General features: G+C 44.6%; 1 protein-coding gene across 1 annotated transcript in view; it reads right to left on the bottom strand.

The window, feature by feature from the left end:
• SEMA5B (semaphorin 5B) overlaps window positions 1-12,675 on the bottom strand; it is a 506,709-nt gene that overhangs the window by 108,276 nt on the left and 385,758 nt on the right. The window lies entirely within an intron of this gene.

The raw sequence follows: 12,675 nt of genomic DNA, 5'->3' as shown, positions 1-12,675 counted from the left end.
CAGTTACATGAGTATTCCTTTTTCAAAGAATGTTAAGCTTGAAAATGTAAGCAAAATCTAACCTGAATGATTAGAGGTTGCATCCCATACTCTTATGTTACATTATGCAGATATGTAACCATACCTCTCTGCATGTTTCACTGCAGAAGCATTTACTTTGTGGCAGAAGGAGTTACAGGATTGGGATGGTCGCACGCAAATGCAAGACAGATCTAAAGTTGCTCATAAAGCTTGTCTTGATAAAGTTTTCTATTGCATTTCAGGATGTCCTTCAAAGATGCAACATTTGTGAAGTAGATAGAAATAGACAGAACCACCTTGTGTCCTGAGATACTCTGGAGAAAGATGAGTTCATAAATATTATAAAATACATTTGTTTACATCTGAAGCTACCTCACCCCTTATCTTCTTTACATCAGCATGCCATTTTGATCATTCTCAACTCTGGAGACAAGGGGTGTGTGTGTTCACATATGCTAGCCATCTGCAGGTTAGCTAACGGAATTCTAAGAACAGGTTGCAATTATTTTCTTCAAAAACTGATGACTACATTGAGCTATTCATCTTGCTGCCATATCTGCAGGCAACTCAATGTCCTGTCAAGAATACTGCTTAGTCAGTGTCAATCTGCAGGAGAATGAAACTAATTTCACCTTGCACACTAGACACAAAAATGTACTAATAACTCATACCCTCTTGTGATTGTGTTTGGAGATCAGCCAATTAGAGGTAGACACCTCAACATCCCCAGCCTGAGTTTACATCACAACTGCAGCCAACTTTTAAACAAACATTGACCCTAAAACAATCTCAAGAGAACTGGTCATCCTGAGGTGACAGATAAAAAAATGAAAAAATAAAATTCCCTGAAACTGCTCTGTTTTAACATCCAGTCTGTTAAACTATTTATATGCCATTAAAGGTATTCGAAATCGAAATCGAATAACATCCAGTCTTGAGCAGTTTATGAAGTTCATGTCCTTTTTTCTGTTTTACATATCTTAACAGCAAACTTGTCAGGCTTCATAGAGATGAATGTTAGGTAATTTACTGGGATTTCATACACTTGGTTCCAAAGCACAAATTTTCTTAGTGATAAATTATAGTTGGTTAAACATTATTTTAAAAACATTTCTGAATTGAATATTAAAAAAGGACGGTTTTCTGGCAGCCACTGTACACAAAATCCTGACTTATTTCTATCATAACATCATAATCATAAATGCTTCCAAAGGAAAGCATGAGAATTCTTTAAGCAATACAGGAAAATTGAGTCAAACAACCTGTAATCTGTGAGTCATTTCCTTGTTTTGAATGTACTAGAAAAAGGGGGAGTTGGAATGTTTAAACACGTAGAAACCCAAAAGAGTGTCCTACAATCAAGCACAGCTATAAATTTGGGCAACAGATGGTCCAACAACAAAGTCAGCTGCGACACCCACAAAACGATAATTAAGTAAATGCTCAAAAACATAAGACAAGGCCATAGGAACAAAGAAACTGAGAAGAAAATGCTAGAAATGCTGCTTGCCCTTTCTGTTCTTGTTGCTGACATATTGAGAGCCTCCAATTAAGGTTCAAGTATCATTTCTCTGGGATCACTATGAATGGAAAATGTACCCTCCCCCTTCCACAATGAATCACACACCTCATGTACCCAACCTGTTCAACTGTGGAATGTAAAATGTCTGCGTAACTGTAGTAATGGGCACACGGCCTGGGCCAGACCCACAAAGACCCCAATGAAGTAAATCAATTCTCCAACCCCGTTATTTTCCCCTTCTTTCAGTGTGTCCCAGAACGTAACATCCATTGAGAAAGCTAGAACACCTACATGTAATCAATTTTATGCTCAGCTTTTTACCACTGTCTGATCTTTCTTTTAAAAAACAAAAATCCAGACTGAGTGGATTCCAAAAGTGCTGAATGATCCCAATCAACCTTCAGGGTAAAAAGGATATACTGCTATCCTGATAGTGGGATAGAGCCAAAGAAGATAAACAAGACTCTGGTATTCCCACCTTGAGGGCACAAAGTCTCCTGCTGCATGGAAGCCCTGTATTAAAATTACTATAAAAAGTGCTAAAGATAGATTTTCTGAAAAAGACATTTTTTGAAAATCACAGAAACATCATAAAGTAGAGTTGGGACAGGGAAGGTGGGGGAGGGGGAGGGGGGAGAGATCTACCTGCTCCTGCAACTAGTTGACTGGCATGTATTAAATGTAGACTCAACAATAGCCTATAAATCACTGTTCAGAGGAAATGACATATAGAAACTCTACAGATGAAATTGAAACATCTTCTGTGATCCAACCCAGTGTGTAGATATCAACACAAAGGTGGCAGAAAACATGCTGAATTTAAATGTAGGGTAGAGAAGGGCAAATACTTCAAAGGCTAGAATTTGAATTAAACATCCTTATGAGTCTGTTTTCCCTTGAACCTATCTGCAAAATGGAGGGAAGGCAGGACAGTACTACCCAATCTTGACAGATCTCAGCAGCTAAACAGGGAAAGAAGACCACCTTTGGAAAGGAGACCACCAAGGAAGACTTGGCAGAAGAAGGCAATGGCAAACCACCACTGCTACTTTACGGCACTTTACACGTACACCTACAAAACATGCCAGTCTTCTCTGTTTGTTTTCTTAAAGGATTCTGTATAATCAGCAGTTTTTGCTTAAGTTTTAACAAAATACATTCCTGCTATGCAAGACCAGAAGATAAAGTTTGTAAACAACTATTTACAAGTGCCAGTATTCTATTACTTTACTGATCACACTAACTGTATCAAACTGGGTTTAAAGACATTTTATAAATGTATTTAATCATTAAAAGTCATTAACATAACAAACAGCCACAACACTCCAGCTAAAGTGGTGTGATATGCATCACAATTGAGGAAGAGTCATACGACTCATTTTCTGTGAATAAGTCACTAAAACCCCTAAAGGGTCCACAGATACCAGCTGTACAACTACTGAAATAAGGATGGTCTCTGCCAGCCTTGAGCATTCTACATTGGGTCCTGGGTCCTGCACAGATGTGGCCAGCACCACATAATCCCTACTACAGTTCATTAAAACCTTGGCTGTAGAACATCTGGGCTATGCAGGGGCTGGGCATAACACAGGTACAGCAAAAGGCAGCTTATCCAAGGCAGACAAAGAAGTTTAGGGATGGGGTTATGCATCAAAAGTACAGCATAAAGGAAGCCGAGCTCCAATCCTTCCAGCACCTCCAGTTACAAAACCCCCGAGGTGATATGAAAGACCACGGCCCGAGACCCTGGAGCACCACAGCCAATCAGAGTAGACAATACAGACACTGATAAACTGATGATTTGACTCACAAAATAGCTTCATCTGTATGTTAATGTGAAGTTATCACCTTTGTCCCTTGAAAGGATATTTTGGGCTGCTTACAAACACAGCACAGATACAGTTTTCACAGACTCAATTTGATATCCATAACCTCTTCCATCACTGTTTAGCCAGTCATCAAATACACATACAGCTCTACCAGCCTACAATTTTACTCATGGCTGGCAGTATTGTCCGCATGGCCCTTTCTCCTGGTACCCCTATTTTTAGGAACTCTGTTCTAAAAGCTTAGGGCCTCATGCTGTCAGACGCTCAGACAGAGGTAATCCTTGATTTTAAAAAAGCAATGAATCCGATTAGGCCAAGTACAACAAGATAGCAATTGCAAGAGGAAGAGGTTAGAGCTTTGGACCTCTTTCTCCTGTCATTCTCCAAGGCACCTCCCATTTAGTGTGACATATGACCACATAATGGCAGTTTAATAACCTGATCAGACAAATGCACCTAACCTTATTCGAACCATCAATCAACTGTTTGGCCCTGCAGAAAGGGGCAGCTCCTGACCCATCCACACTTTCCACCTGAGGCAAAGGTGCTTTTAACCAATAGCATTTCTCCACAAGTGCTAACAAGGGATTTGTCATACAAAAGGGTAATTCACGTTCTTAATTTTCATAGCTGGCTGTGCTCCCAAGTCTTCTTGAAGTGATGAAATTACATGATCTCTCACCTTCTTCCATAATCATGGGATGCTGAAATCACTGGAACCCTGTCATAAAGACAGATGGAGTACTGCTTCTCCCATTTGGGACGGTCCCTCACCTATCCCCTTGCTATTTTTTCTCCTGCACTAGCCATGTGGGAGGTACACTATTTGGACTAAAAGTAACTGAGTATTTAACTTAAAGTAATCCAGCTGTACAGCAGGATTCTGCAAAGTGAAGGTTTTTTATTGCACTGCCAGACTATTTTTGACATTTAAAAGTTCAGTCTCACTTTCTTATGCTGCTGCCTTGCTGCCCTCCCCCCTTTTCTATTTTGTATGTTAGTTAAGGCAATTTGGGCCATTTCCCCACTGAGAAATTAAAGCCAGATACAACCAGGTTTCAAAAGAAATGGCACCTTTTCATTATGGTTTCACCCTCCCCACTGCAGTGTGTGTGTGATGAGGACATTGAGTCTATCACGATTTCAAACAGTGCAGCACTCCCCATGATTGCCCGATCTGCTCAGTGGCTTTCTTCCTCGTCCTGATTGGCCATTGCACTATGTTGGGGAAGGATTTTTTTTAAAACTTTTTTTTGCACAGCTACATCACCAGATGCATGTGTAGGTAGAATGGTAGCTGTTTTTCACGCTAAGCTACATTTACATGCGGCTTCAGCACTCTTTATCCACCCAGCTGTGCTGGCATGAAAGTCTAATTTTAGTTTACAGTTGGCACAGAAATCACGTCCCACGCAGCCATGTTTCAGCGTAGCCTCCACCGATGTGAAACACAGCCCACTGCGCTCTGATTGGCTGGAAGGCTCCACGTCACTCCCAATGGCGGAAAAACAAACCTACATTCAACCCCTGAACCTCCCCACCGATCCGGCTTCAGCACATGATTTTTAAAAAGGTGCACTTCTATGCAGGTTCTTTAAAAACACGTGATAAGGGGGAGCGGGTGCGCCAGAACTGGGATGAATCTGTGTTCAGCAGTTGAGCGGTGGGGAGTTCTTGCTGAAACCTGGATATTTCGCATGAGTATCACGTGATTAATTGACCGTGGGGATTTCACCAAAGTCACATTCTGGTTAAGACTTTCCCCTTTCCATCTTTCCTTCCCTGGGATATTTACTGTACTAAACATGAGAGTGGTGAATCTGACAGATTAAATGGATTCCTTTCGGCCGCTACATATTTGGGTTCTTCATGTGTTGGGAACAGTCTTCATGGAGCAGGACTCATACATGGACCAATTTTGGTGACAACAATAGAGAAACTCCAGCAAGAATCCATTTCCCATTTCACCAACGTGAATCTGATAATTTTCTGGAATTAAACACTCACATCCAATTCTGAGAACAAAGAACTCGACCCTAACACATTAACTGATCCTGTTCAGTGAAAACATGCATGGTTAAACGGATGCAAAACTTCAAGCGAGAAGGATCTATTGGATACTCACCGTGAAGGGTCTTTCTACTGTAGGTTAGTGGGGCATCTTGTATGGGGGGGTGTGTCTTCTCCACCAGTTGCAGAGAGGCAGGAAATGACAAAATAATTATCCTTGTACTTCCTGTGCAGTCTCCGGGGTCGCTTTCCCTCAGTTCCCCCGCCTGGCACAGTAGTATTAAACGTGTAACGCAAACACATAACAGTAACATGGAGACAAAACTGCTGAACAAGAACTCTAAACTGTTGTCTGTCTGGTGAGTTTACTGAGGAAACTTTAAACATATTTCTGTGGAGAGCAGAATCGGGCACTAATAGAAACTAGGGAGGGCCAAGATGCCCCACTAACCTACAGTAGAAAGACCCTTCACGGTGAGTATCCAATGGATCCTTCTACTGTAGGTGTGGGGCATCTTGTATGGGACCTCCCAGAGCAGTGTCCCGAACTCGGGTGGGTTTCATCAGTCCCCGATAATGCTCTCCAGAACCCTTCTGCCAAAGGCTGATTCTGCCGAGGCCAGGGACTGGATCTTGTAATGACGCACGAAGGTGGAAATAGACGACCAAGTTGCCGCTTTACAGATGTCTTCCACCGATGCGTGATTTCTAAAGGTTGCGTTGGCGGCCACATTACGGACTGAGTGAGCGGTGATTCCCAAAGGCACGGTGAGACCAGACGCTTTGTACGCTTCGCATATGCATGCTTTCAAGGTGTTACTAATAGCTGCCTTGGACATCAGCTCCCCCGATTTGGGGGGATGAATGTTTATGAACATACTTTCCGATTTTCGAATGTTTTCTGTTCTGATAATGTACGCTTTTAGAGCCCGGCGCGCATCTAGTGTGTGCCATAATTTTTCCTTTGGATGAGTGGGATTTGGCAGAAAGTTTGGAATGATGATCTCCTGGCGAGTGTGAAACTGTGAGTTCACTTTTGGAACAAAAGTGGGATCCGTACGGAGGCACACTCTGTCTTTATGAAAGACACAGGACTTGCTGTTCACTGATAAGGCTCGTAGTTCCGAGACTCTTCTAGCCGACGTTAAGGCGATCAGAAATAAGGTTTTCATCCTTACCCATTTGATGTGTACCGTTTGGATGGGCTCAAATGGAGGCTTGGTGAGAGCCGATAAGACTGCATGCAGACGCCAGGAGGGAAACCTGTGGATCACCGCTGGTTGAGACAATTTGACTCCTCTCAAGAAATTTATGATGTCTGGATGTTTTGTAATTGGCTTACTGTCTGCGACTGGAAGGACTGTAGCAATAGCTGCCAATTGTCTGCGTAAGGTGGAACACTTGAGACCCATGGAGTAGCCATGTTGTAAGAACTCCAACAAGACTGTAGTTGCCGGTTGTGTAGGGTCGAGTTGTTTACGCTGGCACCACCTGACGTACGCCTTCCAGGAGGAATTGTAGATCCTGACTGTAGAATCACGTCTGGCCGCTAGAATCGTGGCTGTAACTTGTTCTGAGTACCCTTTACTCCTTAAGTTTGTCCGTTCAAGTTCCACGCGGTCAGTTTTAGCCACGTGGGATCTGGATGAACTATGGGGCCTTGAGTCAGGAACTCGGGCGTGATTGGTAGGGTCAGTGGTTTCGAGACTGACATTTCTAGGATTGTGGAGAACCACGGTCTCCTGGGCCATCGTGGAGCTACCAGTATCACTGATGCGCCTTCCGCTATTATCCTGCGTAGAAGTCGAGGAATAAGTGGAAACGGAGGAAACGCATATAGAAGAGTTGTCGGCCACACTGCGTTCAGAGCATCTGTACCCGTTGCTTGTGGATGGTAATTCCGTGTCATGAAATTCGGAAGTTGTGCATTCTGTTGTGATGCAAACAGGTCGATCTCTGGGTGTCCGAAGGTTTTGCATATGAGGTCGAAGACAGATGGATCGAGTCGCCATTCGTGTTCGCACATTTTCTGCCTGCTTAGCCAATCTGCTGTGAGGTTTTGAGACCCTTTGATGTGTAGCGCCTCCAGGGATGCTAAGTTGGTCTCTGCCCAACGGAGGATTTTCGCAGCTTCCCAGTGCAGTTTGGCTGATTTGGAGCCGCCCTGGTTGTTGATGTGCATCTTGGCGGTTACGTTGTCCGTTTGAATGATGATATGTTGGTGACGAATTTGGGGCAGAAAATGCTGAAGAGCGAAGAGGATTGTTCGAGTCTCCAAAACATTGATGTGTAGCTTGGATTCCTCCTGGGACCAACAGCCTTAGACGTATTGTTGGCTGAGTGTAGCCCCCCAGCCCTGGAGGCTGGCATCCGTAGCTGACATATTTGTTGTCGAGGGGATGGTATCGCTTTCCCTCGCCTCAGGTTGGCTCGGTTCGACCACCATTGCAGACTTTGTCGGACTTCGGAGGGTAGCGTTAGAAGTTTGTCTTTTTTGTTGATGATGTCCAGTTGGTATGACCGAAGAAAGTGTTGTAGTGGTCTCGCATGTAGTCGTGCCCACTGGGTTAGATCGATTACTGATATGAAAAGTCCCAACAGGCTTGCAAGTTTTAGCACGGAGTTGCGTTTGGCAGACATGATTTCCAGTGTCGTCCGACAAATTTTGGAAATCTTCTCTTCTGGGATGAATAGCATGTCTTGAACCGTGTCTATCGCGGCGCCCAGATGTTCCAAACGCGTGGAGGGAGTTAAGGAACTTTTTTCTCTGTTTATGATAAAGCCGTGCTGAGACAAGACGTTTTGGACTACGTTGGTATCTTCGTTGGCTTTGTCGACAGATCGTGAGCGTATCAGCAGATCGTCGAGGTAAGGGTAAACGTGAATCCCTTGTTCTCTTAGAAGAATGACCGGGGCCAGGACGACTTTTGAGAAAGTCCGAGGGGCTGTGGCCAGCCCGAACGGTAAGGTCTTGAATTGGTAGTGCTGATCCTGGACCGCGAACCTCAGGTATTTCCTGTGAGAGTTGTGAATCGGAATGTGTAAATATGGTTCGGTCAGGTCCAGTGAAGTCAACAGGTCTTGATGACGAAGCGATGCTGTAATTGACCTGAGGGTTTCCATCTTGAATTTTGGAACTCGAATGAATTTGTTGAGACGTTTTAAGTTCAGAATTGCTCTCCAGTCCCCATTGCGTTTGGGGACTGTAAAGAAATGTGAATACGTCCCTAAGTACAGTTCCGCTATAGGAACAGGCTCGATTGCAAGAATTTTCGAGAGGTGAGAGACTGCCTCCAGGGTTCTGTTGGCTTTGATCGGGTCATTTGAAAGCGGTGAGATCATCACATGCTGCCGTGGGATGATGTTGAATTCTATCACTTCCCGTGTCCACCTGTCCACGTGATTCCCTTGCCAACTCTGTTGGAAAAATTGGAGGCGACCTCCCACTGGAAGGTCCAGGTAGTCATTGCTTGTTTTTGTTGACGTTGAAGTTCCTCCCTTGTTTGTAGAACTGCTTGGGAGGTTGCTTGTAGTTCCGAAAGGACTGCTGGTTTTGCCAGGTTGTTCTTTGTCCATCCCGTTGAGACCTAGGGAGGGTCTTGTGAGATCTGAAAGTAAATTTGTTAGTATTCGATGTTCTCTCTGGTCCTCTGACAGATTTTGGCATTGTCTTTTTGTTATCTTTTGTTTGGACCAGGACTTGGTCCAGTTCTTTCCCAAATAGGGCTTCTCCGTAGTAAGAGTAACCAGCCACTACGTGCTTGGATTGAATGTCAGCTTGCCACGGGCGGATCCATGCGTTGCGTCTGGCAATCATGTTGGAAGCCATGGATCTCGCCACTAAGGCCATGGCATCGAAGGTGGCATCCGCTATAAAGGAGTTTGCAGATAGAATTCTTTCTATGCCCTCCCTGACACCTTTAGACTCGACTGGAATCATTTCCAGGAGTCTTTTTAGCCAAACCATTGTGGCTCTGGCCACTGTGGAGGAGGGAGTCAAGGTTTTAATGGCCGCTGCCAACCATTCATGGGACCTGCGCAACGCCGCCTCTGACCTCCTATCCAGGGGGTCTTTAATGTTCCCTTCCCCTTCTTTTGCCACCAAGGCTCCAGAATGTAAAACTGTAACAGGAGCATCCACGGGAGGGTTTTGTAAGAGAACCTGGAATTGTTGAGGCATCAAATATTTTTTCTTAAAATTGTTGGGCAAGCCTTTGTGAGAGGTGGGATTCATCCATTCCCTTTGAATCCTTTTTAAAAAGCATTCAGGAACTGGGAAAATTTTTCCTCCTACACTATCCTTGGGTAGATAGTCAGCCTTCCCTTTAGGGAACCCTTTAATTGGTTTTGTGGGGGCAGGTGCCGAGGCTTGGGATAGGAGTTCTTCTGCGTCTTCAGGATCGTGGAGATCCAAAGCAGAGATAGTTTTGGAAATTAGGGCTTGTATTTCCTCTAGTTTGAAAAACTGAGTGGATTGTTCAGGGATTGTTTCAGTGGTCTCCTCTGAGTCAGAGAATTTTTCTCCGTCAGCACTCTCATCCAGGCTAGATAACCCCTCTTCTTCCTCCTCTGGGAAGGCTAAGGGATCCCTTCTGTGAAAAACGGAGCCCTCCCTGTGAGGGCTGCGTGATCTAAGGGATTGGGCTCGGGCGGCAGCAAGCCTTTGATCTCTGGCGTCCAGAGCTTTGTCAATTTGTTTGCTGAGGAACTCTGCAAAGGCCTCTGGGGGCGCACTCATCCAGCTTGCCGCTGGAGTCATTTGGCTTGGGGCTGAGTTTCCTTGCTCTGCCCTTTGCGGGTCTTGCCTGAGTGCAACACAGGAAAGAACCGCGCGATCATCCGTGCCGCCCTCTGAAAGGCACGACTGCTCCGTAACCCTGGGAAGGTTGGAGGAGTCGGCCGTGGAGTTTCCCATAAGGGGCGCGCCCTGGGAAGGCGCGAAACTCCCGTCGGTTTGCAAGCGTCTCTTCTTTGCAGTCACTGCCGACTGCGCATGCTCCTGGGCGCTCGATTCTCCCGCGCCCAACGCTGGGCGGTTTCGCCCCCCCCGTCTTCTCTTCAGCTTTCCCGGGGTTCCATGTGGAGCGAAGGTGCGCTCGGCCGTCAAGGTGAGGCCACGAACGTCTCCCGTTCTGGGGAGAAGGATCTCGCTTCCATTTGGGGTTGTTCTAAAGTCAGCGATTTTAAAGTTAGTGGTTGCCCTGGGGCGACTCTGCAATAGATCCCCTAGCTACGCTGAGGTCCTTCCCTAAACCGGAACGCAGCACTCACCCGGCTTTGAGACAGCTCTCAGACAGACACACAAAACAACACAAAACAAACAGAGGGTTTTTTGCCAGAGTCTCCAAAAAACACGTCTGCTCTCTGCAGAGGCAGGGAAATACTGAGGGAAAGCGACCCCGGAGACTGCACAGGAAGTACAAGGATAATTATTTTGTCATTTCCTGCCTCTCTGCAACTGGTGGAGAAGACACCCCCCCCCCATACAAGATGCCCCACACCTACAGTAGAAATAGCTCTTCAACGGTGGGAAACTCTATAGAGGAAAGACATGAAATTTACAGCCAAATATTAAAAGGAAGTTGGTATAAGTTCTTTTATATGTGGAAAAATTTCTAGAAGCAATGGTTCTAGAAGCAGAATTTCATATCTGGCCACATATCCCTGTACCATATAATAATTCTGCATATAACCACACAATTCCATGCAGCATTTTAATATTTCTAAATAGGATAAAAGAAAGAGATGCCATATAATGGCCAGTGTATTTCTAGCACATTTGTAGGTCAAGGAAATCTTGCATTTCAGCCAAATGGAAAAATATATACTCTTCCCTCACACACACCCTCTGAGAAATCAAGGGGCATTTGGAACCGATAAGATGAATTCACATGAAGTTCAAACAGGCCTACCTACACCTGAAAGATAAAAAAACCTCCTCTCTGCAGGATGACAAATAGAAAGTTTAACTGCCCAAACACAGCATAAAGCCATTAACACTGTCTGCCCAACACCCACTTTGACTTGCTAGAAAAACATAACACCATTCATCTCCAGAAGCTTGGTGCAAATTCAAAGCTTGTCAACATTTTGCAAGTTCTCCACAGGAAGGTCATCTAAGACATGCAAACCTTTTGTCCTCAGGGCTCTTGGATGGCAGGGACTGCAGTCAAGAATAAAAATTGAAAACAAAACATTGTTTTTTCCTTTCCATCTTAGAGCTGACAATATAAACGGGAACTTTCCCAGGCATCACCTCTGCTGGGAATGAACAATTGGCTTCAAAAAGCAATTTTAAAAAATCCCAGACACCTAAGCTGGTGCGGCTGTTCTGAATCTAAAGGACTGTGGACTAGGGAGATGCTGGCAGCCAAGGTGGGGAGGGCACTGTCACACAGGCCGTACTGTGCTTGTTGTCATGATCATGGGCACACTACATTTGCCCATACAGAAACAATACTAGCAGAGGATATATAAGGGACTAGAACAGGGGTAGGGAACCTGCGGCTCTCCAGATGTTCAGGAACTACAATTCCCATCAGCCCCTACCAGCATGGCCAGTGTGTGCTGGTGAAACTGATAAAGTGCTGGTCCTAATTTCGGCCGCAAATTCCCTGGACTAGAAAATGGAAACTCACTCGCTGAACAGTTATAAAATCCTGATGGAATCCCAAATCATAACTGCTCCTCTGTCACTATAGAACACAAACAAAGAAACTGCTTTTCATGCAGTGTTTATTACATACAAATGTGCTGTGCATCCTCAACATAAGCTTGTGCATTCCATCACACATACACAAAGTCAAGAGTAGAATGCAAGTGTCCAGATGTGCACGTAATTCAAGCAGTGAGTGATGTGTGTATTCTTCATTTAAGAATCAGGCCTTGTTCATACTTTTTTTGAGATCATTAAGACTGATAGACACAAACAGTCCAGACGGATATCACAAGAGGGGCCAGAGTATAGAAGTGGTTAGTGTCAGATTCTGCTTGGGGGACCCAGGTTCAGACTCCCTTTCTGCCATGGAGACTTGCTGGCTGAGTTCAGACAGTTCATATTCTTAGCTTAACCTACTTCACAGGGCTGTTGTGAGAATAAAATGGAGGAAGAAGGGAGAATGATGTTGTAAGCCACTTTGGGTCTCCAATGTGGAGAAAAGTGGAATATATAACAAATAAATAAGGACAACCCAGAAATGTATTTCTTCCAAATCTTGTCATTTCCAGTGTCCTGACTGCTATTCAGGTTATTTATTTCTGGTAAATATCATGGAGCGGGCAGTGTTTGTAAAG

This window comes from Sphaerodactylus townsendi, linkage group LG02 (genome assembly GCF_021028975.2).
Source record: "Sphaerodactylus townsendi isolate TG3544 linkage group LG02, MPM_Stown_v2.3, whole genome shotgun sequence".
In the NCBI taxonomy this organism is placed as follows: domain Eukaryota; kingdom Metazoa; phylum Chordata; class Lepidosauria; order Squamata; family Sphaerodactylidae; genus Sphaerodactylus; species Sphaerodactylus townsendi.
This window is presented reverse-complemented; position numbering and strand designations above follow the sequence as displayed.